This window comes from Lactuca virosa, chromosome 3, assembly GCF_052849685.1.
Source record: "Lactuca virosa cultivar CGN04683 chromosome 3, Lactuca_virosa_CGN04683_v6, whole genome shotgun sequence".
Classification (NCBI taxonomy): domain Eukaryota; kingdom Viridiplantae; phylum Streptophyta; class Magnoliopsida; order Asterales; family Asteraceae; genus Lactuca; species Lactuca virosa.
Genome location: NC_136428.1, coordinates 314,603,440 through 314,630,623, shown reverse-complemented (window position 1 = coordinate 314,630,623; position 27,184 = coordinate 314,603,440).

The window sequence follows — 27,184 nt, the reverse complement described above, 5'->3', positions numbered from 1 at the left end:
ATCTAAGTGTCATAAGGTTTCTCTCCGATTCATGAAAATGATGGTGAGGAAACACTTTCACTAAGTAGATTTTAGCTAGATAGCAATTGTGATATTTGCATTCTCAAAGTCATTAGTTGAGCGTGTGTGGTTTACCGGCACACTAACATGGACTTGTGAGAAGTGGCAAAGGTCTAAACAATTGACACTATGATTACGTCATCCCTTTTCATTGTTCTAAAATTGTTTAGACACACATGTGAGCTATCTAAGAGAGGTGTATGATATTGATAAAGTTTTATCAAAACAATCTAGTATCAGAAATCTGAACTTTGGTAAGAAAGTCAGCTTATTTCTGAGTACATGTCAAAGCTAGTGGGAGCATAAGTGTTATGCTAATAATCATCAAGTTAGTGGGAGCATGATAATTATGACAAAGGTTGCAAGTTAGCAATGTTAATTATAGAAAACAAAAGTTTCAATTCGTGAGGTTGCAGGGGTTGAAAAAGTTGTTTTGCTATAATTAAGGGAGAGGAAATTATACTTCATTTCAATTCTAAAAGCTTAGATTGAGATTTTAATCATATTTAATCAAGGATATATATATGAATTTCATGTTGGAATGGCTCAACATAAGGAAATTCTATATATGGGTCCATTATTTGCGTTCTAAAATTCGATTATGATTACGGCATCCCTTTTCATAATTTGAATTTTGAGAACTTGGCAAATTGAAACAGAAATATTATAGCAAAAGACTGGTTTAGTCTTTATGTGAGACATCATGAATCGTGTCCCATATGCTTCGGATATAGGATCGATTACATGTGCTATATTCATCCTTTCTAAAATTTTCCAAATGCCTGGGCCATTATGAAGGGAAAAGGTCTAGAATTGGATATGACTAAAATGATTAAGCAATTGTCGAGGACAATCTAAGGTTTACCAAAGATTGGTTGCTCAAGGACAGTTGGAAGTATAATGTTAATTCTGGAAGGACCATATTGACATAATCTGTAAGGAGGCAACCCTTGTTCAGAAGTGATAGTCAAAATGGAATATGGAAATGTTTCAAAGTTAGAAATTATTCAATCTGTGTAAGATTAGGAAACTTAATGAAAGAAGGATGTTTCCAAGGAGCTGATCTCCTTTGGAATGCTCTGTAATGATTGTTGTCAAGTCTTTCTGACTTCGTGCATAATCATTAAGAGGATCAATGCATATATGTTTAGAATCTAACAGATTTCAGTAAATGGCATGAATTTGGAATTCTTGCATTTGCAGTAAGGATTTGGGACTGTGAAAAGAGGATCATTGGAGTGATGTTCAATTGATCTATTTTACAAAGTAAAGATCATAGACAAACATAGTATGCATACTTGGTGTATGGCATGACTAGTGTTTAGAAAACATAGTGTACATGCTTGGAGCATGGGACAACTATTGTTTTAAATTCAAGTATAAAGTTGATAAAACCGAAACAATGAATAATGAGTAATCAATATGGTGATAAATAAAAGTGTTTATTTATATTCATAGGGTTTGATACCATATTTGATTCATTTATTCTTGTGTTTCACTTTGCATGTTTTGACTTCCAGAATAACTAAGTCGCTCTTCCTGAATGATTAAGTTATTCAAACCATCCACAGTCGGTCATATGTTGGAAGTAGATATGAATCAAGACTGTCATGGGTTGGTTTGTGGAGGTCCAAGTTGGTGGACAAAGTGGTGCTACAACACTCATGAGTGCTCATAAGTTCTGAGTATTGGATTCAACCCGCGCTCATTTGAATCACTTCATGGATTTTATCACGAGTGATCATGAGACGATAATATCTTATATTCTTCAAACCTAGAGATATGAGTTGCTACTATGAGTTGGTTATACATTGATTGCACGAAAATGCATTGGTAACTCGATGTTATAAAACGTGCCTTTGTGTATGATTCAACAAGTAGTAGAACAAGCCATATGAGTCGAAGTTTATCCATTCCTCTTACCTTCAGGATAAAAGCGATATCTGTGGGCCCCTCGATGATTTAAAGATGATATATGTGAGTGCTTGGCCAAGCCAGGACTGATTTGATTTGTTCAATCAGTCAGTCATCATGAATCGGAAATCGGGAAACAACAAATGGACAGAGAGAATGATTGATAATCCATGTCCCAGTCCATATGATATCTAGAATGGAGGAATATATGATCCCTTATCTAATGGACAAGTCATTGACAAAGGTCAGAGTTCATCAACAAGGTCAGAGTTCGACCGAAGCTTTTGCGAGCTACGATTGTTGATCGGTTTCTGAAGTCATACGCAATAATAGTTTTAGACTTATCCAAGTGGGAGACTGTTGGATTAATGTCTAAGTCCATAACTATAATTGGTAAGACTTGACTCGATCCGACATGGTCCATTTGGGTTGCATGGCATCATGCATTTGGATAGACTATAATGAGAGAAATAACACTTAAGGTTGGTTAATATATTATAACTTCTAATATATTAATAAGGTTATTTAATTAGTATTGATCAAGAATTAATTTGGAATTAATTAAGTGATCAAAAGGAGACTAATTAAATATATGGGTTGATTGTGTAAATCATTCATTCTTATATATGTGGGCTTGTGATCCAAGATTCCTTATGTTGGACTAAGTCCATGGGGTGACCCATGGATACTCCATGGAGGTTAAAATCCATGGAGCATAAGGAATGGGTAAAGTTATGAGTTACATGGTGTAACCCTAATAGCCACCATATAAAAGAATCCCATGGCTCAAGAAATCGTGCACTAATGTATGAGTGTGAGGACTAGACGATTTCAAGGAGTGTTCAAGTTTCTCTCAAGTTATTCCAAGTGTATTTGGTGTTGTGTGAACCATTTGAGGTGTCACACTTGGGGCACTAGGCACTCAAGCTTCATGAAGAAATTCTACATCAAAGAGGTATGTATTCTATCTTGTTATATTTATTATTTTGTATGCTAGATTAGGATAATACCTTGGATGTTCATAATTGTGTGTATAATAGAGAAAACATAGATCCAAGGTATTTAGGGTTGCATGTACACTTAGGAGTGTTAGAATGCTCATAACCCAACATAACATTACCTTATATCCCGGGTACTGACCTTAACCAGGTCACTAACATAACACCATCCTAAATACCAGGATGCAAATCTAGCAAAACAATAACAAAACAAACAATACCCGGATTTCCATCCGATAAAGGGTCGGCCTTGGTGCCGTAGACCCTGTCGATATAGTCAGGATAACTCACCTCGCAATTGCCGACTGGAAGAATAAGATCAGCTGCTCCGACCACCGACACGAACTCCACCACCGCACACTACCAAGAACTAGATTCATAAGCCCAATATTACCAAAATACCCTTGGTAGACAAACTGGTCAACTCTTGGTCAAAGTCAAAGTCCTCAGTCAAAGTCAACCTCCCTGACTGACTCTACTCATCGAGTCGACCCGTCGACTCGGCGAGTCCCTATACTCAGAAACTCCCATAACACGACTATACTCGCCGAGTCACCCCAAGACTCGTCGAGTCCAACGATCTCCGAGTCCCATCCTACTCAACTCACCGAGTCACCTCCCGACTCACTGCTTCAAGGTTTGACCAGAAAAGATTGGGATTCTGCGACCAGACTCGCCGAGTCCAGAACAGACTCGCCGAGTCCAAGGCAATCTTCAACAGAATCGCCGAGTTGTTCTTCAACTCGCCGAGTCCATGCACATGTTCATACAACTCGTCGAGTACACCCATGTGACTCGCCGAGTCCCTTCAGTTCTCAATCCATACAGAGGCTTTTCGAGCCATGCTGAGGCTCCAATCCATAGATCCACTCTTCTACAGCCTAACCCTCTAGGGCTAGGGTTTATGACAAAGGGGCTTCACCAACAACTCAATGACTGATGCTTTATGACTTTCTGGACCAACACAAGTCTAGATCTGAAGTAGCAACATCAGATCTAAGACTCTAACTCGAATTAGCTCATAATCATACCAAAAATGCCCTAAATCTCAAATGATAATAGATCTAGATGCAAAAGAGCCCAAGCAACAGATTATTACCTCCAATATAAGCTCCAACTGAAGTAGATCCCGGATCTACACCACTCCTTTGTAGCAAGCCTCTTGATCTTCAAGCCTCTCTCCAAGATTTCCTCTTCCAAAGCTTTATTCTCTCTATTAATGAAGCCTCACACGAAAATTAGGGTTTCTGGAACTCTTTGGGGGGGGGGGGGATAGGAGGCTGGGAGAAGGACATAAAGTCCTTTAAATAGGGTGCAACCCTTGGGATTAGGGTTTTCTCATTCCAGTACCAACTCGTCGAGTCCAAGCCGCCTACTCGGCGAGTTGGCCACTTAATACCGCGATCAATCCCGTTCCGACTCGGCGAGTAGACGGACCTACTCGTCGAGTCCCTTTCCTATTTTTACACTTAGCACCCTCCAACTTCTAGCTTCCGAACTTGGGATGTTACAGAAATTGGCTGAGATTTATATCAGGGCGGTGATGGCACGTCATGGGGTGCCGGTTTCGGTGGTTTCTGATAGAGATGTCCGGTTTACTTCCAGGTTTTGGAAGAGGTTCCATGACGAGTTGGGTACTCGTCTCCATTTCAGCACAACATTCCATCCGCAGATCGATGCTCAGAGCGAGTGGATTATTCATACCCTGGAGGATATGTTGTGGGTGTGTGTTTTGGACTTTGGTGGGAGTTGGGATACGTATCTTCCATTAGCGAAATTTTCGTATAACAACAATTATCATACCAGTATTGATCGGCCTCCTTTTGAGATGCTCTACGGGAGGAAATGAAGGATCCCGATTTGTTGGGGTGAGGTTGGTCGGCGAGTCGTGGGGAGTATCGGGGTGGTACTCAAGATCACTGAGCTGATTCAACAGGTTCCGAGTAGGCTCTAGACAGCTCAGAGTCCGCAGAAGAGTTATGCCGACCGACTCCAGTCAGATTTAGAGTTCCAGGTGGGAGATATGGTTCTCCTAAAGGTATCACCTTGGAAAGGTGCATCCGATTCAGGAAGAGGGGTAAGCTAGGCCCCAAGTATATTGGTCCTTTCAGGGTTTTGGCTCGGGTGGGTCGGGTTGCATATTGCTTGGATCTTCCAGATTAGCTCAGTCAGATTCATAGCACGTTTCATGTCTCTCAGCTGCGGAAGTGCTTAGTGGATGATTCTGTAGTGGTACCATTGGGGGATATTAAGGTCGATGACCGCCTGAACTATATTGAGAGACCGGTGACGATTCTTGAACGAAAGACGAAAACCTTGAAAAACAAGGTTGTTGCATTGGTAAAGGTGCAATGGAAACACCGCAAGGGTTCGCAATGGACTTGGGAGCCGAAGGATAAGAGGAGGGAGCACTACCCGAAATTATTTGGAGTAGCGGACTTCGAGGACGAAGTCTGATTCAAGTGAGGGAGAAATGTAACACTTAAATTGGATTTTTTTCCTTTTAGCCCTTCGTATTTTAAATATTGCATTTTTGGTCCTTGTGGCTATTACGCGGGGCGTACCATAGTGTACGTTTAGCGTACTAGCGAGGATGTGATCGCGGGTTCGAGCCTCGTACGTTGGGCGTTCGAGGGTTACGCTCGACGTAATCTGGCCAACTTGAAACCCTAGTTTTTAGGGTTTAACCCCTATATAAGTTCATTAAGCCCCATGATCTTGGCCTCTTATCAGCCTCCATATGCCCTAAACCCTAAATTTCGATCCTTTGCCATCATTTACTATCTTTGAGCACTTGAGAAGAAAAGTTAGTGTTTTATTACTCATTTTGAAGGAATAGAAGAAGATTGAACGTGAATTGCTTGGTATGAAGCTTAGAGATCCAAAATCATCCTTCCTTTTGCAAGTCATTTAAGGTATAAAGATATTATCTTGACAAATCCTTGTATGGATCTTATTTTGGACTTGTTTATGGCCATATTAGTCCCTCTTGGTTGGTTCTTGTGAGCTAGGGTTGTTTCAGAAGCCTAACCTTATAGATCTAAGCATTTTGGGGTCCCCTTGTTCATAAAAATGCAAGCTTAGAGGTGTTTATGGACTCATGCATGTGTTAAGACCCTTTGTTACATTATTTTGAGCTGTAAAGCCCCCATTAAGCCATGCATGCACATAAAGTTGGCAACTTTATGTGATAAACCACCTTAGAGAAGTCAGATCTAGGTTTTGGGTCAAAGTCTTAACCAAATAAGTGTTGAATAAGGAAGGTTGGCAAAGCTGAGGAGTACGTTGGGCGTACAAGCTGGTACGCCGCGCGTACAAGCCTCCATGCGAGTATGCTTAGCGTATGAGCTGATTACACCCTGCGTACTCAGCAATTGGGCTTCGAAAGGTTTGGGATCACGGTGTTGGGCCAAGTTTGGACTATGATTAATTAGGGCCTTGTTGGGCCATCAGAATGTTATTTTGGGCTAAAGAGGTTTATTGGATCTTGGTTGAAGGCCCATAAGAGGGGTTTGGGGCCAATTTGGAAAATTGGGCTTTGGGTAATTATTGTGGAATTTGGGCTTTTTGGACATTTGGATTGGGATTTGGCCTTGGGCCAAGTAAGGGAAGGGTAAAAAGGTCTTTTACCCTAGTTTGGACTTTTAGTGTGTCGAGATCCAATTATTAATTAGATGTTATTTTGTAATTCTTAGCGCGGGGATTTTAGCGGGCCAACAGCCAGGGATTCTTTCTATGAGATTCGGCAGTGTAAGGTGAGTTTCCTCACCATGTTTAGCGGGTCTATGGCACCAATGTCGGCCCATGATTAGTGATGCTAGGATACCAGATGTTTTTGTGACTCTTGTATGTGTATGTGCTTATATGATTTGTATGTTGGGCGGGGCCCCTTATGTGAGTTTAGGCGGGGCGCGTTATACTTAGTGGATGGGGCTCGGTATGTGAGTTTGGGTGGGGCCCATTATACTCAGTGGGCGGGGTTGTTATGCGAGTGTGGGCGGGTCCCAATACACTCATTAGGTGGGGCCCGTTATATGTTTATTTATGTATGGTATGTGGTATGTTGGGGAACTCACTAAGCTTTGTGATTACGATTTTCAGTTTATGTTTTAGGTACTTCTAGTTCCAAAGGGAAGAGCCCGAGATGATTGTAGAGCACAGACCACCTCGTTCCGCATTTTGTGACTTACTCTGATATGATATGATGATTGATACATTTGTTTTATCTGGATTTTTATGATGATGTTTTTGGGATACTGGTTTTATTAAATTAAAAATGAAATTTTTGGGTCTTATTTTTGGGACTTTACATAACCACGTTGAAGTCTTATGCTTTGAGAAAGCATTACGTCTACCCCTGTCAAATGGAGAGTCCCTAATTGTTTACGGTGATAAACCCAATAGAAATCTTAGGATCATCTCCTACATGAAGGCCAGAAAATACTTTTAGAAAAAGTATTATGCCTTCTTAGCTCATATTGTCGATAGGAAAGACAATAAGATGAAAAAGAAAGAGGAAGTACCTTAGAAATGCGATGACCCTGATGTAGTCCCTGAAGATCTACCAAGTCTGCCGCTATCTCGACAAGTACAATTTCGAATCGATCTAATTCCAGGAGCTTCCCTAGTAGCAAAGTCTCCTTATATATTGGCACCATCGGAGATGCAAGAACTCTCCAGCCAACTACAGGAACTTCTTAACATGGGTTTTATCAGACCAAGCTTCTCTCCTTGGGGAGCACCCATTCTATTTGTCAAAAAGAAGTGCGGATCTTTCCGGATGTACATTGACTATAGAGAGCTAAATAAGTTGACCATTAAGAATTGATATCCACTTCCCCGAATAGACGATCTATACGATCTACTGCAAGGATCCAGTCAATTCTCTTAGATTGACTTGAGATTTTGTGACATCCCCTAATTTCTCAGCCAGAAAAGACCGATTTAATTTATGCTCTTTGAAATAAAATCAGAGAAATCTTTTTAAAAGATGTTGCGGAATTGGTCCCCAAAACAAAACATGATAAAAGTTTGTCAAAACCTTTCTTTAAAAAATATATAATCTCCTTTTTATATCAGAACCTCGGGATGTCATGTTCCGATACAGATCAAAAGCATAAACAAGACATTATAAGCCTTACAACAGTCATTTATAACTATTGGCCTATAATCCAAAAATCACTCATCATCATCATCATCCGACTATGCTCGGGGTCCACTACCTGTAATATAAAAAACTGAGTGGGTCAGGCTTGGAAGCCTGGTGAGCATATAGGGTTTTCAATCCACAATAAATAATAAACTCTTTAAGTTTATCAATCAACAAATAATTTATTAATTTCATCAACCAAAAACAACCCTAATTACCCATTCCCGTTATCCTCACCTTACGTCCCTAAAACAACTATCACAAGGGACCTAGCCTAAGGATTTTCATTAGGGGTGACAACATTGCTTCGGAGGTTCCTCAGCAATTTATGTCAAATAAGGCAACCATCGGGGTGACAACTTTGCTTTCCTCAGCAAATTTTGTCAAACAAGACAACCTAACATAAAACAACCAATAAGGTGACAACATTGCTTTCCTCAGCAATTTATGTCAAATAAGACCACCAATAGGGTGACAACATTGCTTTCCTCTGCAATTTATGTCAAATAAAACGATCACCGGGGTGACAACATTGCTTTCTTTCAGCAATTTATGTCAAATAAAACAAACACCCGGGTGACAACATTGCTTTCCATCAGCAATTTATGTCAAATAAAACAAACACAGGGGTGACGACATTGTTTTCCTTCAACAATTTATGTCAAATAGGCACGAAGTCACATCGTCGCCAAGGTTTATACAACAGGCATTAAGTCCATAGCTGCCAACATACTAAATCCGTAGCTACCAACGTACATCTATACTGTACTTCTATCCCTCATACTTTACCTACCCATGTTTTACCCAACATATTTGAAGATAAAATATATAAACATTTTAAATAATTTTAAACATGTATAAAACATTCATTCAACATCCATCTCAAATAAACAAACAACATATATATACACATATCACGTATTTTATATAAAATACTTCATATCTATGTGTAAGATGAAAGTGACTATACAATCACATGATTTGATGATAATCGGGCAGCAATTCGTTTCCTAAAACGTTCGTTTCTAATAAAACCAGGAGTTTTATTGAGAAATCGGGCTCTGCGAAAGGTCGGGCTTCAAAACCGAAAAGATAAATTTTCCGGGCTTCACGGGCACTTCGTGGCGTATTCCGGGGGTTATAATCGATACCGGGGCTTCGGGGGATGTTAATATGAAAGAAATATGACTTTAGGGGCTAAAATTGACACTTTTCCAAAATATACCCGGGAGGTCTCGCACCCTCCTATTTATAGGAACGAGCCTCCTGATCCAACGGCTGAGAAGCCTCCAGGTGGCGAAGATCCGAAGCTTGGAGGGGAGGGCTCGCACGAGGGCTACGCGTGCGAAGTGGCTGCTGGCCTCTTGTGATTGGACCGAGGTCTAGGTCCGAAGTAGGGGCATCCGTGGCATTCATGCGAGTGTTCGGACATGTGCTAGAGGGTACGTGTCGCCTTCTCAGTGGACCACTTCAGATCAACTCACGAGATCGGATGACTCAGCAGCTCGGACACGTGGCTCGCATGACTCACCAATTTCAGACACGTGGCACGTTCTAAGCGAAGGTGACGTGGCCGAAGCCACCTATGCGAAACTTCTCGGTTTTCGCGCCAAAACTTCTAAAATCCATAACTTTCGCATACGAGCTCCGTTTTTGACGTTCTTTATATGCACGCGTAGGTAAGATTACGCTCTACAACTTCCGTTTAAACTTCGTCGGCTATTTTGATTCTAATTTTTATATTATTATTTTTAACAGACCGGGACAGGAAATCCGTTAAAAATTCATAACTTCTTCATCCGACATCCGTTTTCGCAGACTTTCTACCGTTGTGCTACTATTTACGAGACCTTCGATTCTCGTTTAGGTTGTGTCGGCTAAAAATGATTCGATCTAAAATTCAAGTTTTTAGCTGTCTACTGCTAAGCTGAAACTTCGAAAAATCATAACTTCCTCATACGAAGTCAGATTTGGGTGTTCTTTTTATACCTACTCTTGGTTTAACGAACACTACGAGTTTCGTTTAGATCACTAAGGCTAAAAAGTAGTTTATCGAAAACTCATTTTTACGACATTCAGCACCGTGCCGGTTTTGTCGTGAAACTTCGACAAGTCATAACTTCTTCGTTATAACTCGGATTTCGGCATTCTTTATATATCCGTAATCCTTGTCACGACCACTACAACTTTCTTAATAAATATCGGCTTTATCTAATATTTATTTTCGACGCTCATTTTTAATCTTAATTAATTAAATCCTAATAATTAAGCATAAAACACATAAAACACATAATTTTCACATAATTCCTTTTCATTTCTCCAAAATGAGTCACAAAGGTTAACCTAGACTATCATGTCAATATTAATGCCTAGCCTAGAAACACAGACATTACAGATTTGGATATCATTAACTCTGAGTAATGGAAGAGGACAATCCAAAGACTACTTTCAGAATGTGATACGACCAGTATGAGTTCTCGGTCATGCCTTTTGGACTGACCAATGCCCTAACTGTTTTTATGGATCTTATGAATCAAATGTGCAAGCTCTACTTGGACAAATTCGGAAGAGAATGTGTAACATCTTCGAGTGATCCTAAAGCTTAAGGAAAGAAAAGTTGTACGCAAAATTTTCTAAGTGTGAATTTTGGATAAGAGAAGTACACTTTCTCAGGCACGAGGTAAGTAGCGAAGGTATTCATGTCGACAAATCCAACCGAGGTTCGTCAATTTTTAGGATTGGCTAGATATTACTGGAGATTCTTAGAGAATTTCTCTCGTATCACCAAATCCCTCACAACATTGACCCAAAAGGAAGTAAATTTTTTTTGGGGAGACCAACAATAAGCAACCTTCAAAAAGCTAAAGGAAATGTTGTTTAACTCACTGATACTATCCCTTCCAGAAGGTACTAATAATTTCGTAGTATATTGCGATGCTTTCACATTAGGGGTTGGGATGTGTATTGATGCAAAGGGGGAAAGTCATAGCCTACGCTTCATGACAACTCAAGGTGCATGACAACAATTACACCACCCACGACTTAGAGTTGGGAGTGGTAGTTTTTGCCTTGAAGATTTGGAATCATTATCTTTATGAAACAGAGTTATAATCTACATGGATCACAAGAGTCTACAACACATCTTCGATCAGAAAGAGATCAACATGAGACAAAGAAGATGGTTAGAGTTGCTAAATGGCTACGATTATGAGATTCGTTATCATCCAGGCACGGCTAACATCGCAGTTGACGCCTTGAGCCGTAAAAAACGAGTTAAACCTCGTAGAGTCAAAGCACTTAGGATGACTATCCAGTCTAACCTAATCTCGCAGATTAGAAGTGCTCAGCTCGAGGCTTTAATAGAAAAAAATATTAAGGAATAAGGACTCATGGGAATGGAAAAGCAGCTCAAGCTTAAGGATGATGGAATGAGATACTTCATGAACCGAATATCGGTTCCGAAATTTGGAGAAGTTAAGGAACTAGATTTAAATGAGGCCTATAGGTTTAGGTATTCCATCCATCCTGGAGCATACAAGATGTACTTGGACTTGAAAACTCTTTATTAGTGGCCAAACATGAAGTCTGAGATTGCAACCTACGTAAGTAAATGCCTAACATGTTCCAAGGTCAAGGCAGAACATCAGCGGCCCTCGGCATTGTTGCAACAACTAGAGATACCCGAGTGGAAGTGAGAACAAATTGCAATGGACTTTATGACCAAACTACCCAAGACTACTACTGGTTACGACACTATATGGTGTAACATCTGGTAACCTAAGGTACTAATTTATTATTTCATTTTGCATATTCAGGGTCTTTACGACATGAAGTCTTAGGGATCATGTCGTAACTGACCGTTGACCTGTTGACCCACGTTTCTTGGCATTCACAACGTGAGGCATAGGTCTCATGACGTGGGATCAACTTAATGACCCAAAACCCTAATTTTCGGCTATTTAAGTGAATGAAAGGCTAGGGTTATCCATCCTCAGCCTCTCTCACCCTCTAAGCCTCTAGAAAACCCTAATCTCGACTCTCTTGAAGCGTTTATGCATTTTTGAGATCCTTGAAGCATTCTTTGGTGATTTTTGGTTACTTGAAGTAGAAGAAGATATTGGTTGAGCAACCTCTTGGCGTTTTGGCTTTCATCTTGCAATCTCTTGGAGCTTTTGGACCATTGTAAGTCATAAATGTTGGACCTTTTCATTTATTTCTTTCTAGATCTAAGTTATGAGCTCCTTTTTGCATGTTTGGGTGGGATTACTTGCATGGGGTCCATAAATGTCACACCCCCGAACCAGACGGCGGAAACGTCCGAGGGCTCGTGTGACTTAAATTGAAATATCATCACAATGAATATACATGAAACATAACATAAACATCACCATGCATTAATACATTACAACTGACCTTGTTCACATCAAGTACATTGTCCAAATATTACATATCCATAGCATAAATTGTTTGAGTCACACAACATAACATCCTAACACACTTGGAAATTTTATTCAGCTTATTTGTTACCTGAGAATACAAGTTATTTTGAAAACGGTGAACATATATATAATGTTGGTGAGTTCATAAGCATGTTTGACATAAAATGGTTTGTATTGTTTGTAAAACCCAGAAAATCTGATATTTTCTGTAACAAAAGCTATTTAAGAAATAGATGTGATGATCCCATAAGTATATATGTATGTGATTTCAAAACATGTAAGAGTGAATGACTTTCATAATTGTTCATTTTATTGTAGTTGTTGTATGTAGAAGTGAATAATGTCGTTCCTCGAAAAACGCGATGTTTTCCAATAGTTTAGCAGTTCTGTATTATTGTATAAATCACTTTGCATCGTCACAGTGTATGAATAGGATTTCCCATGAATGATGATATGGTAATGGATCTCTATGTGAGTCATCATAACCATGTATAATAATGACTATTTCGCCTGCCTTGGCATTCTTGCGAATACCGGTATTGAATTAAGATTTTGTCACCCTAGACTGGGCGAGTCTAACTGTAGCGAACAACTCAAGTTTGGGGGAGTCACCCCCGTATAGATCTATACACAAACTCTCGCCCTCCCTCTAGGAGACTCTGGTTATAACTACAGGCTACGGCCGACACTTATTGGTGCCAACCGATAATTCTCACTAAATCCCTATTATTACCCCATGAATTTGAATAACATTGATTACAACCCGTTTGATGTTTACATGAATATGAATAAAACCTAACAAACACGAAAAAGGACAACTATGGCCCAGTAATCATGTATGTTATTACAGACCGTCGCGTATGCAACGGACACGTTAGCCCGTTAAGCATATAATTGATTTGGACCATACTAGCAATGCCAATGGGCCACTAAGGCCCAATACCATCTAAAGCCATTGAGGGTCCATTAGGCATGTAATTGGGCCACCGGAATCCCAATAAACATGTATTATTTATGTTGGGCCCAATAGTCATGTCAATGCGTCACGAAGGCCCAATAAGCATGATTAGAAGTATTAAAGCCCAACTGATATAATGTTTACTTGTTTTGTATAGTATTAATGTCGTAAGGTTTGTTTCACACGAATTGTTTAATCGAAAAGTCACCATATTCGCCAAATTGTTTTATAATGATATTTTGGATTTATAAAAAATATATATTTTCCTATTTAAATCCATAAGTTATTAAAATTATGTATTTTTGACCCAATTATTTTAATATTAACATAATTGACCCAGAAATAATTGTTTGACCAATTCAGCCCCTTTTCTAGTAAAAATGACAAATTTTTACCCCTTTTATGAAAAATGACATTTTAGGTCCTTAGATTATGTTTCTTGACATTGTCGGACCAAACACTCATTTAAATCATGATTTCAGCCCAAAATAAGGTTTTGGATAGTTTCAGCCCTTTAATTTAAAAGACTTACACTTGTAGTCTAAAGTTTCACAATTTTTACAATTTTAGCTCAAAATCAAAAAACTTTGCATTTTAGTCCTATTTGGTAAGAAATACATTTTCAGCCCCCGAAACTTGTGTATTTATGTTTTTAGTTCATATTTTGATAAACTTGCAATTTCAGTCCCTTAAGTTTCATATTTTTCGCAAATTGGGCCTAAAAGCCGAAAAGCCCAAACTTTAGTCCATTAGGCTAATGTCACACCCCAAAAACCTAAGAACGGCGGAAACGTTCTGGGGTGGAGGACGTCATGTAATGTATCACAACAATGTAAAGTAGTAAACAAGCAACAACATCGTCCATTGCATTAATATAATAATTTTACTTACAAGTGTGTTCTTTCATAGTATAAAACAACATAATAAATACTCAAAATAAAAGACGAGTCTTGATTGCTCCGTCTTCATAAAACCTGGTCGTAGTACCTGTCTATTTGTGACCTGAGAATACAAGTTATTTTGAAAGCGAGTATCAGCAATAAAGCTGGTGAATTCATAAGTATTTTAATGTCATTGATTTGTAAAGATGTTATGAAAGACTCGTAAAAGTTTGATGAAACATTTTTGTATAAGTATGAAACCCTAGAAAATCCCATATTTCCTACTAGTATAAAAAGAAGTCTTCTACCAAGACCCTACTGTTTTGAAAGTAGTCTTCTAACGAGACTCGCTGAAAGTAAGTAAGTAAGCAAGTAAGTAGTCTTCTCACGAGACCCGCCCTAAGTAAGTAGTCTTCTCACGAGACCCGATGTAAGTAAGTAGTCTTCTCACGAGACCCGCTGAAAGTAAGTAGTAATGTGATATGGTCCCCATACTAAAAGTTCTCCTTAGAAGAGATTTTGGAACCTAAAGGTGACTTCCGCAACGAATCGCTAGGTCGAAATCCACATTTATTTTACGTAATCATATATATATCCAAAACTATACCTATAATAGCTTACTAGAAATATATGAACGTATACCTTTGCTACCCAAAGGTACTGAACTAACTGATTAGAACTATTATGTCTATATATGTATACATAATATATAACTAATATTTAGACGACCTTCGGACAGATAACCGATACCCTAAAGCCACATCCAAACAAGGAAAAGGAAATGAGGCGAGCTAGCCTTCCTAAGTCCTTTAAACATTACTTATATAACTATACATATATAGGCATGCTTTTAACAAAGTATCCATGTAAAAGTATCCATGTAAAAGTATCTATGTAATCGTATAGACTCATGAATGAACTGACTCTTGTGTGATTCCATGTACTAGGAATGGCAAGTTATATCTCCTAACTATACCTATTATAGTTACAAGTAATGTACGAAAGTCTACCTTTCCTACCCAAAGGTACTAAATTGACCGATAGAACTTTTATGACTATACATGTATACATGATATATAACTAATATTTAGACGACCTTCGGACGGATAACCGATACCCTAAAGCCACATCCAAACAAGGAAAAGGAAATAAGCCGAGCTAACCTTCCTAAGTCCTTTAAACATTACTTATATAACTATACATATATAGGCATGCATTTGACAAAATAAAAGTATAAAATAAGTTTTGTAAAACCTTTGAAAAGTTTAATAACTAAGAAAAGATGACTTGATGTCAGTTTATAAAACAATTTGAAAGTAGTTAGACAAGGCAGTTTGATAAAGGGTTTTAAACAAGTAAAAGCATTTTGGAAAATCATTTGAAGTATTAAGATGTTTGGTAAGCAACTAAAAGCATAGAAAAATCCATTTGTGTACTAGTTATTAATCACATGTGATTGATATAATAACTAGTATGATTCAACTTGTATCCCCCCCCATAAAAGCATTTAAAAATATTTAAAAGGTTAATTAAGGGGTATGAACTCACTTGTAGTGAGTAGATCGGATGGAAGTGTCGGACAAGCTGCTTGGTGTCAAGTGAAGACTTGAACACACACAAGGATCCTAATAACATATGAAGACATATGTATATATTCCATTAGTGATTATAACACTAATTAGATAAGTATTTACATTCTAAGGCGTGCAAAACACTTTGGTCCAAGTGTTAGGAGGCCATTGGGTTGCATCTAAAGGTTGTATCGTATGGCATTCGAGTTTATGGCCCAAGGACCACTCCTTATGGAGTTTACGGCCTAAGTTCATTTCCCCCATGAGTTTACGGCCGTAAACTCATGGTACTCAGTGTCATTTGGTGATTTAAGGTCTTATAAGTCTAGATTGAACATCCAATGATCAAGTCCGTGCCTTAGGAAAGCATTAGGGGCACAATAACACTACCTAGTAGAGTTTACGGCCTAAGGACCACTTCCTTAGGTGTTTACGGCCGTAAACTCTTATGGGGACTTGTTTTGATTGTTGTTTAAGGTCTTAAACAATTCTAGGAAGGATCAAGTTTGGCATCCAAGGCTAAACAAGAGGCTAGGTGAGTTTAAGGTCCAAGAATGACCTTAACTTGTGTTTACGGCCTAAAGACCATATCCCCATGAGTTTACGGCCGTAAACTCATGGTATTATGTACCAAATCAATGATTGAGGTCCTTAGTTCATGTTAGAAGTGTTCTAGACTTGATCCTAAGGCTTGAGAAGTGATTAGGGCTCATTTGGACCCTAAAATCGAGTTTACGGCCCAAGAAGGTTCCTTGGTCGTAAACTCCCTTTTGATTATGATTTCTTGATGATTTCTAAGTGTAAACTAGTTAATTCAAGCATACAACAAGCTAAGACAAGAGTACTTACAGTGTAGAAGCTTGAAAGGGTGATTAAGGCTCAAGAACACTAGTGTGTGTTCTTGGTGTTTTGAAGATCTAGGTGAAAATCAATAATGAATGGATGAAATGATGTATAAACACTAGGTGATAGGGTATAACTACAAATCAAGTCAAGAAAAACTTACCTTTTCGGAAGATCGGGTGAAGAACGGGATGATAGTTGAGAGAGAACGGGGAGTAAACTTGAGGGTGGAAGTGAGAAATGAGGAGTTTGGGGAGTAAACTCATGCCTAAGGCATGAGTTCACGGCCACACAAGAGTTTACGGCCCAAACTCTAAAAGTTTGGCCGTGAACTCTTTATTAGGGTGCATTGGGTGGGTTTGCTACTTCAAGACCCGAGACGGTACTTCCTTTCCTTCGTTCATTTTATGAATAATAAATAAAACTACTCAAACGGACTTTAAACTGGCTAAAAATTAGCAGAAAAGTATTTAACTTTTAATTGAAGTTCTGGACTGTACAGGAAAGAAAATTTCGGGTTGTCACATCATCCCCCTGTTAGATGGAATTTCGTCCCAAAATTACTTTTCTTAGCATTACTATCGGGGTTGCGCTCATCTGATTGGCCGAATACCCACTCGTAGACTTGGCAACTTTGCCCTTCCGTTCATGATAGGATTCGTACTTGGTCCATCTATCATTACTTCGTGTATACAAGTCGTATATAATTAGGGTTAGTAAGATGGTCGGATGTGCGACCCTGCCCCAGGTCCACAACCAAACAAGGAACAGGAGATAGGGCGGAAACACACATACTATATCTGAGTAATCATAATCATATACCATCCTCGCGTATACACTGAATAGTAATAGGTGGGCTGTATTCGTCCTTAGCCTCTGTGCTCGAACTTGGTCTGCTGGACGAGCGGTATTTCGTGACGGTCTGCGGATATCTGACGATAAGGCTTTGGAGGACAAAGTACTCTTCGCATGAGTACTTCGAGGTTCTGGGACGACGGCTTCGCTAGAGTGTCGATTACAAGAAAAGGGTTTTCGCTTGAATTTGGCATTGTGAGGATCAAATCAACTCAAGTCAAATGACGACGTCTAACTACTCGAAATTACAGGCGTTAGACTGGATTAAAAGGTGTTACAAAACAATACGGTGCAATCTATGAAAGAGTTTTCAGCACTTTAGTTTCAGCTATGCTATTACAGCAGCGAACAAAGTATACTGCAAAAAGCCACTACAGGCAGCACGAGAGTCCCTAACACTGATAGGATCTCACAAAAGACAAGACTCTAGTTGCACTAGTTTTAAAAAGTTTAAGAGTCTAACATAAACGCTACTGAACATAATAGATTTTTAACGTGGGTCCGGAGTAGTCTCCCATGCGGCGGTGATCGTTAGCATCCTTCCGTCTGTGCCAGCTTTCACTGTCCCCAGGCAGTTTCTTTTGTAGTGACCCACCTCGCCACAACCGTAGCAAGCCTGGCTCACACCTGCATTGGGTACTTGGTTGATCGGTCTTGCTGGATTCTTGCAGTAACAGATGGTGTGTCCCTTTTTGTTGCAGTTTAAGCACTGCATTTCCTGACAAGGTCCATGATGGTGATAGTTGCATTTTTTTTACTTTGGGTTATTACCAGCATAAGGCTTTGGTGGTAATGGGCTAGCAGAGGCTATTGTAGGTACTGTAGCAACATTGACTGTAACTAGCTGTTGACCTTGTTGTTTTCTAGGCAGGCGCAGATCTCAAAGACTGCTTCTGTCTTTTCTATCCATTATCTTAAAATCATAACCCCTCCAGTTCCATTAAAATTCATGGGTTTGGCGTTCGTAAAATCTTTATAGGTGCACTCTCGTGGGTGCCCATGACTCTCGCCATGGTTCGAAGGGCATACCCCAATTCCCGAACCAGTAGCGCCAAAAGTATTGATATGTGTCATGGCAGCCGCTACAGCCGCCGTGACTGCTGCTTGGAACACAGCAGCATCGAACTGAGGAGATGGTGGAGGTGGTGGTGGTATCGGTGCTTCAGTACCATTGTTACGTCTTGGATTTCTTCTCGGAGGCATCTTTCAACTATAAGTTGAAAATAATCGGAAAATGATAAGAATCCAATAGTACAGAAAATGAATGTGTCCTATGAACTAAATCGCCATAGTTCAACAACAGGAGATAATACGAATGGTATTGGGTTCTAATGATAGAAGAATGAAAGTATTTGGACAGGGATTATCGGGAACCAATCCAACTGTCAAAGTCATTGATATTCAAGATCTAATTATAAAGACTTTAAGCCTACCACAGAAGGTGAGTAGTGTATTCACCAACTCACTAGGTCGTATTGGGCTCTTAATTATTAACGTGACGCGCATGGTTTTCTGCCACATCGCATGACTCGCGAGTGGTATCCTCTGTTCTCTGTCCTATTCCCGATGAAAGCAATCTGATGTCCACCTCAGGTTCGGAGTCAGAACCATCTGCAAAGCCTTCAGCTTGGTGATCATCCATAGGGATTGGGTGATCATTCTCTGGCTCCTCTCCGAGCCATCCTGCATTGTCGTGGTTAGGGTAGTACAGGTCGCCGTGGGGATGGAATCCAGCCATGATATGTACGCGAGAAAAGTGATATAAGAAATAACTAAATAGACGTACTAATTAGATACTTATATGATGATCTTTATCAGTTACTCCAATACTTGTTTAGTGCATACTAGTTATATGTATTTAGAACAGGATAGACCTTTGAATAAGTGACCCTAACTCTAAGCCCCCAACCAAACAAGGACATGACATAAAGCAAAGATTCACAGATTCTAAGTCTATGACATACTAGATACATATAATCTTAGTGTATCCACTAAACAACTATTGGCATACTAATAAAGACCTTTAATTCTCATATAAGTAATTATAATAACACCAAATACCCCTATGGTATTTCATTGTGGTAGTGTTGGTAAGTTTTTAGACTTGTTGACACATCACAACCATTCTTGGGCATGTGCTAATCATTCCTCTGACCAGCATAGTTGATCAGGCTATGCCACTCCCAGGACTGACCATACATCCCCGAGCTTACTTGTGATATTCAACAATCGTAATACTTTTGTTCTTGTCATTGTGACACTGATTTTAGTATGAATGCAGGCATGTATACTTAGTTAAATATTTTATTATTTAAAAGTATAAACTCTTGGTCAAAGTATTTTAATCCCAATGTATTTATAGTCTGTATATCTTTTATGGGTTGATATACTCAATTCACTATAAACGAAGCTCTGATACCAATCTGTCACACCCCAAAAACCTAAGAACGGCGGAAACGTTCTGGGGTGGAGGACGTCATGTAATGTATCACAACAATGTAAAGTAGTAAACAAGCAACAACATCATCCATTGCATTAATAGAATAATTTTACTTACAAGTGTGTTCTTTCATAGTATAAAACAACATAATGAATACTCAAAATAAAAGACGAGTCTTGACTGCTACGTCTTCACAAAACCTGGTCGTAGTACCTGTCTATTTGTGACCTGAGAATACAAGTTACTTTGAAAGCGAGTATCAGCAATAAAGCTGGTGAATTCATAAGTATTTTAATGTCATTGATTTGTAAAGCTGTTATGAAAGATTCGTAAAAGTTTGATGAAACATTTTTGTATAAGTATGAAACCCTAGAAAATCCCATATTTCCTACTAGTATAAAAAGAAGTCTTCTACCAAGACCCGACTATTTTGAAAGTAGTCTTCTAACGAGACTCGCTGAAAGTAAGTAACTAAGCAAGTAAGTAGTCTTCCAACGAGACCCGCCGTATGTAAGTAGTCTTCTCACGAGACCCGCTGTAAGTAAGTAGTCTTCTCACGAGACCCGCTGAAAGTAAGTAGTAATGTGATTGATGGTCCCCACACTAAAAGTTCTCCTTAGAAGAGATTTTGGAACCTAAAGGTGACTTCCGCAACGAATCGCTAGGTCGAAATCCACATTTATTTTACGTAATCATATATATATCCAAAACTATACCTATAATATCTTACTAACAATATATGAACGTATACCTTTGCTACCCAAAGGTACTGAACTGACTGATTAGAACTATTATGTCTATATATGTATACATAATATATAACTAATATTTAGATGACCTTCGGACGGATAACCGATACCCTAAAGCCACATTCAAACAAGGAAAAGGAAATGAGGCGAGCTGGCCTTCCTAAGTCCTTTAAACATTACTTATATAACTATACATATATAGGCATGCTTTTAACAAAGTATCCATGTAAAAGTATCCATGTAAAAGTATCTATGTAATCGTATAGACTCATGAATGAACTGGCTCTTGTGTGATTCCATGTACTAGGAATGGCAAGTAATATCTCCTAACTATACCTATTATAGTTACTAGTAATGTACGAAAGTATACCTTTGCTACCCAAAGGTACTAATTTGACCGATAGAACTTTTATGACTATACATGTATACATGATATATAACTAATATTTAGACGACCTTCGGACGGATAACCGATACCCTAAAGCCACATCCAAACAAGGAAAAGGAAATAAGACGAGCTAACCTTCCTAAGTCCTTTAAACATTACTTATATAACTATACATATATAGGCATGCATTTGACAATATAAAAGTATAAAAGAAGTTTTGTAAAACCTTTGAAAAGTTTAATAACTAAGAAAAGATGACTTGATGTCAGTTTATAAAACAATTTGAAAGTAGTTAGACAAGGCAGTTTGATAAAGGGTTTTAAACAAGTAAAAGCGTTTTGGAAAATCATTTGAAGTATTAAGATGTTTGGTAAGCAACTAAAAGCGTAGAAAAATCCATTTGTGTACTAGTTATTAATCACATGTGATTGATATAATAACTAGTATGATTCAACTTGTATCCCCCCCCCATAAAAGCATTTAAAAATATTTAAAAGGTTAATTAAGGGGTGTGAACTCACTTGTAGTGAGTGGATCGGATGAAAGTGTCGGACAAGTTGCTTGGTGTCAAGTGAAGACTTGAACACACACAAGGATCCAAATAACACATGAAGACATATGTATATATTCAATTAGTGATTATAACACTAATTAGATAAGTATTTACATTCTAAGGCATGCAAATCACTTTGGTCCAAGTGTTAGGAGGCCATTGGGTTGCATCTAAAGGTTGTATGGTATGGCATTCGAGTTTATGGCCCAAGGACCACTCCTTATGGAGTTTACGGCCTAAGGTCATTTCCCCCATGAGTTTACGGCCGTAAACTCATGGTATTAAGTGTCATTTGGTGATTTAAGGTCTTATAAGTCTAGATTGAACATCCAATGATCAAGTCCATGCCTTAGGAAAGCATTAGGGGCACAATTGTTGGATTAATGTCTAAGTCCATAACTATATTTGGTATGTACTTGACCCGACCCGACATGGTCCATTTGGGTTGCACTTCACCGGCACAATTTATATGGATATTCTTTTGAGAATAGTATATTTATGATTTATATTAATATATTATAAGTTCTAATATATTAATATGGAATCATATTATTTAATTAGTATTGATCAAGAATTAATTTAGAATTAATTAAGTGATCAAAAAGAACTAATTAAATATGGACTCTTATATATATGGAATGGGCCAAGTTCATTTAGGTTGGGCTAAGCTTTCATGGATGGTCCATGGAGCTTTTAACCCATGGATCCTATGTAAATGAAAGGTCATGTGTATTAGGGTTTACATGGATGTAACCCTAATCCTCCATAATATATAAAGGGGTCCTTGGCTCACAAAATTGGCACAAGTGTGTGAAAATAAGAGTGGGCCGATTTTAGTGTGCATACATATTCTCTCAAGTTCTTCCAAGGTGTTTTGGTGGTTTGTGATTCCATTTGAGGCTTCCATACTATTGGGGCTAAGCTCTTAAAGCTTGAAGACATCAAGCTACATCAAAAGTTATGTCATCTAACTAGAACTTTGTAGTATAGGTGCTTCATAATATGCTAGTTAGGATGAAACCTTGGAATAGTTAATATTTGCATGTATAATAGAGAAAACATAGATCCAAGGTTTATAGGGTTGCATGTACACCATAGGAGTGTTAGAATGCTCAAAACCCAACAGTGGTATCAGAGACTGGTTGTTTTCTGTTATATTGATGCAAATGTTTTATTTTCAAGTTGAAAAAAAAGGAAAAAAAACATGACGTTTGTCAAATTTTAAGATAATTACTTGTTTTGTGAAAAACGAATTATTTGTAAAATTTGAATCATTTGTTATATGAGTTGAATTAGGTCAAATTTAGTAAAAGATAAATGATATGATTATTTTATTAGTTTTAAAAGTTTGATCTAAATGTTTTAAGGAGTTACATATTTTGTCATAAAATTTTGGAGCTCAAAAGTTTTTTTTTTAAAGTTGTGATCTTAAGGGTTTTTGAAACTTCCATAAGTTATGGATATGAAAAGGTTTTTAAAAAAATTGATTCAAAGTTTTTTATGGAGTTACAAAACTTGGTCTTAATGTTTTAAAGAATTCCATAACTTGTTCTTAAGTTATGGAACATGAAAAGTTTCATCATAAAACAAGTATTTAACTCCATAAGTTATGGAATCCAAAAGTTTTCAAGAGTTACAAAACTTGCCCTCAAGTTTTTGAATTTGGAAAAAGTTTTTTATGATAAAAAAAAGAATTGAATTCTAAAACTCTTGGGTTCATAACTTAAACAATTAATTAAATTGTTTTAATTTTGAATTTAATAATTGGAATTATGATGTTTTTATTGAATAATTCAATTAACTCTTATGGACTTTATTAATAGAAAATTAAACTGTTTAATTAAAAGAGAATTAATAATTCCATAATGACATGGTTTAAATTTAATTAAATTAAGAGTATAGTTTAATTAATAGATTAAACCACCAAGTATTTTAAATGTCTAAAATACACCCTTATACTATTATAATATTAAATGTTTAATATATTATATGTATAAGAGCAAGTCGTCTTACCATTAGTAGGCCTCATTCACGAAGCCGGTCTATAAGGGGGGGTATAAGGTTACTGCCTATAAAATGGCAGTTTAATGGGTGTCCACTCTCACCCACCGCTTCCTTGACTGGTGGAGGGTCGTTAGCCGAACAGGTAGGACAAGGACTATAATTCTTCCTTCATTATAAGTATAATGATAAATACTAAGTAACTAAACACTTATAAATTCCCAATCTTAGTTACTTAGGAAAATATGACTAAGGTGCTAATCCATGAAATTACACTTTGCACTTTGTTTAAGCTGTTAGTGGAGCGTGTGTGGTTAACCGGCACACTAACCTGGACTTAACAAGGTAGGCAAAGGGTAACTTAATGTTTATCATAGTATTGTTGGAGCGTGTGTGGTTAACCGGCACATCGATTGAGGCGTAAATATTAAGGGTACCAAGTATATTTGCATGGTTACTTCACACCTTGTTTTGTGATCCTCGGCATCCCAGTCACAAAACCTGAAGGGCACACTCGAGATTGAAACATGCCATTGAAAAGTTCAATGAATCTCAAATGAATCTAGGAGTTTCAAAACCAATTAAAACCTAATAATACATTTCGTTTATCTTGGTGGAAATTGGTGAATCGTCATTCACCTACCTTCAAATATTTTATAGCTTGGATTACGACATCCCTCTTCCAAGTTATAAAATAGTTTGTTGGGTCCTAGCCTTAATATATCATATTGGGTGTTATATTAAGGACTTAAATCAACTTTACGTGAATTTCTCCCATTGTTGATGTCTGGTTTAGAAAACAATGATCTTCCCAAACCAAGCATTCCAAATGAATATGACTTCCCGAGTTTGGCTCATGGAAGTCATACTTCTCTTCCTCCACCTCCTCCAATTATTCTCCCTAACCCACAAGTTCAAGGTCACTCAAGCCCTAATGGCAAGCAAGGTCTATGTGTGATCACATCTTAGAGATGAAGTCACATATTGACAAGCCGGGAGAGTTGGGTATCAAAGTCTTGAGAAAGTTGGATGTTCAATCACTTTCTAAGTCACATAGTGAGCTCCTTTGGGACTAGTATGAAACATACTATGACATGAACCTTAATGATCATATCTATTTGCTTGGTGCTGCTGAATCAACATTGATTTGGAACGATAGTAAAGCAAATTTGATTAGAAGATCAACTTCCCAAAAACTTTATGGACAGTGACAATGGTGACACTGGAAATCCAGAAAAAGCATTCTCTTCCCAATGGAAAGGGTTTGGCCATAGTCAACCCGGTTGACCAAATGGTAAAGAGAAAGGTTAAGTCTGAGATAGTCCCATTACCAAAGGGTCCATATGTTTATTTTGCCAAAGGAAGGGGCGTTGATTGCAAAGCTTCCAAATTTACCTAAGGATGTTAAAGTCAATAAGTTTGACTCTACATCAGGTAGAGCCCATTATCTAACTCTGTTAAGTTCTATTCTGAGATCCTCATTACATGATGTGACTGGGTCACATGTTGATGTTTTAAGAATCAAAGAATAGAGAGAAATCTTAAAGGAAGTATATGCTGATTCTGATCGCGAAGGTGGATTTCGATCGCATCAGAATTTTGAGCAGTTGCTTAAGAAGTTATGATATATTGCTAAGGAATAGATAACAACAATTTTCCATGTGGATTGTAAGGATAAGTTTTTCCGCAAAGTTTTAAAATAAAAGAAAATTGTTTAATTTTATTTATTTGAAGTATCCTTACAATGGAATTTGTGGAAAATTGTTGCTTATATGATTGCACTGACAGCAATATTGGAAAATGGATTTGATTCTTTCATTTGTGGTAGTGTCTAAATTTACCAAATCAGGAAAGTTCCTCATCGCCCAAGTTTCAATTGGACCAAAACTTGGAATCATGCAAGTTGAATAGTATGATGAATGAGAACTTTCAAGCATTGGAAAATCAAGACTGATTACTTGTTCACATGGATGTGTGAGTCAAGTGAAGGACTAAAGGGATCGAGTACACATTCTTGTGCACTAGTCATGTCCACCACAAAGCTCGTTAAGACTATTTGATTTACTAAAGTTTAGTAAATATGGTTATACTTACAAGTTTAAGTATAATTCTGAAACATTGGAAAAGTCTCAATGTATGGCAGAACGAATGGGAAGAATCAAATTAGGCAGAAAGATAAAAGTTTCTCAAATCTGAAAAGATGGGAGAGTACTTTAGTATCATGTTTGTGATCATCTTAATGATTTAGAAATCATATCACAATTAGTCCTCTAAAGGTCATCTTAGTGCATTCTTATGACTAAGAAGAGGAGTCATGAATTGTTGAAATGGTTAGATCAGGAAGATGAGTCATACTTCGTTCCAAAACAATTCTTAGAGTCATACTCCAAGATTGTAACTTGAGTGACATATCTTAAAGAAACGTTTAAAACACTTGTCAAATGTAAGAGTAAAAGTGTCCTACTCTTGTACATTTGAAATTCGTAAGTTGTGATGTTTTGGATAAAACAAAGACCAACTAAGGCCAATTGTGTGAAGTGTTTGTCTTGATAAAGAATCCGCACTATCTCTTGAATATTTGGCAAGATAGTCTTATATGTCAAGTGGATAGTGGGAGTCATAAAGATCCTAAAAAGAATTTCAAGAACTAATCAAGAATAAAACCTGAGGTTCTTCACTAGCACACGACTTGAGGTTTATAACCTATCAATGTGACATATTTTGTGCCCATTCTAGTTAAAGTTGGCTTTGCATAGGAGTTCTGAAAGTTCTCAATTGGTTGCATAACAACTTGGAAGCAATGGCAGGCCCTGTACTGCCAGGTGGCAAGAAGTTAAGATTGTATAAGTTCAGTCCATATGAGTTTGGATTTGTCATTATCCTTGTCTTGTGACTATGGTTTTGACGATTCACATGGATAAGAACACATACACCATAAAATCTAAGGGTCATAAGGTTTCTCTCCGAATCATGAAAATGATGGTGAGGAAACACTTCCACCAAGTAGATTTGAAGCAGATGGCAAAAGGTCTAAACAATTGAGACTATGATTACGGCATCCCTTTTCATAGTTCTGAAATTGTTTAGACACACATGCATGCTATCTAAGGAAAGGTGTATGATTTTGATGAAGTTTTATCAAAGCATCTCGTATCAGAAATCTGAACTTTGGTAAGAAAGTCAATAAAGTATTGATTTCTAGAAGTCCAGCTGATTTCTGAGTACATGTCAAAGCTAGTGGGAGCATAAGTGTTATGCTAATAATCATCATGTTAGTGGGAGCATGATAATTATTGTTAGTGTTGCAAGTTAGCAATGTTAATTATAGAAAACAAAAGTTTCAATTCGTGAGGCTGCAGGGATTGAAAAAGTTGTTTTGCTATAA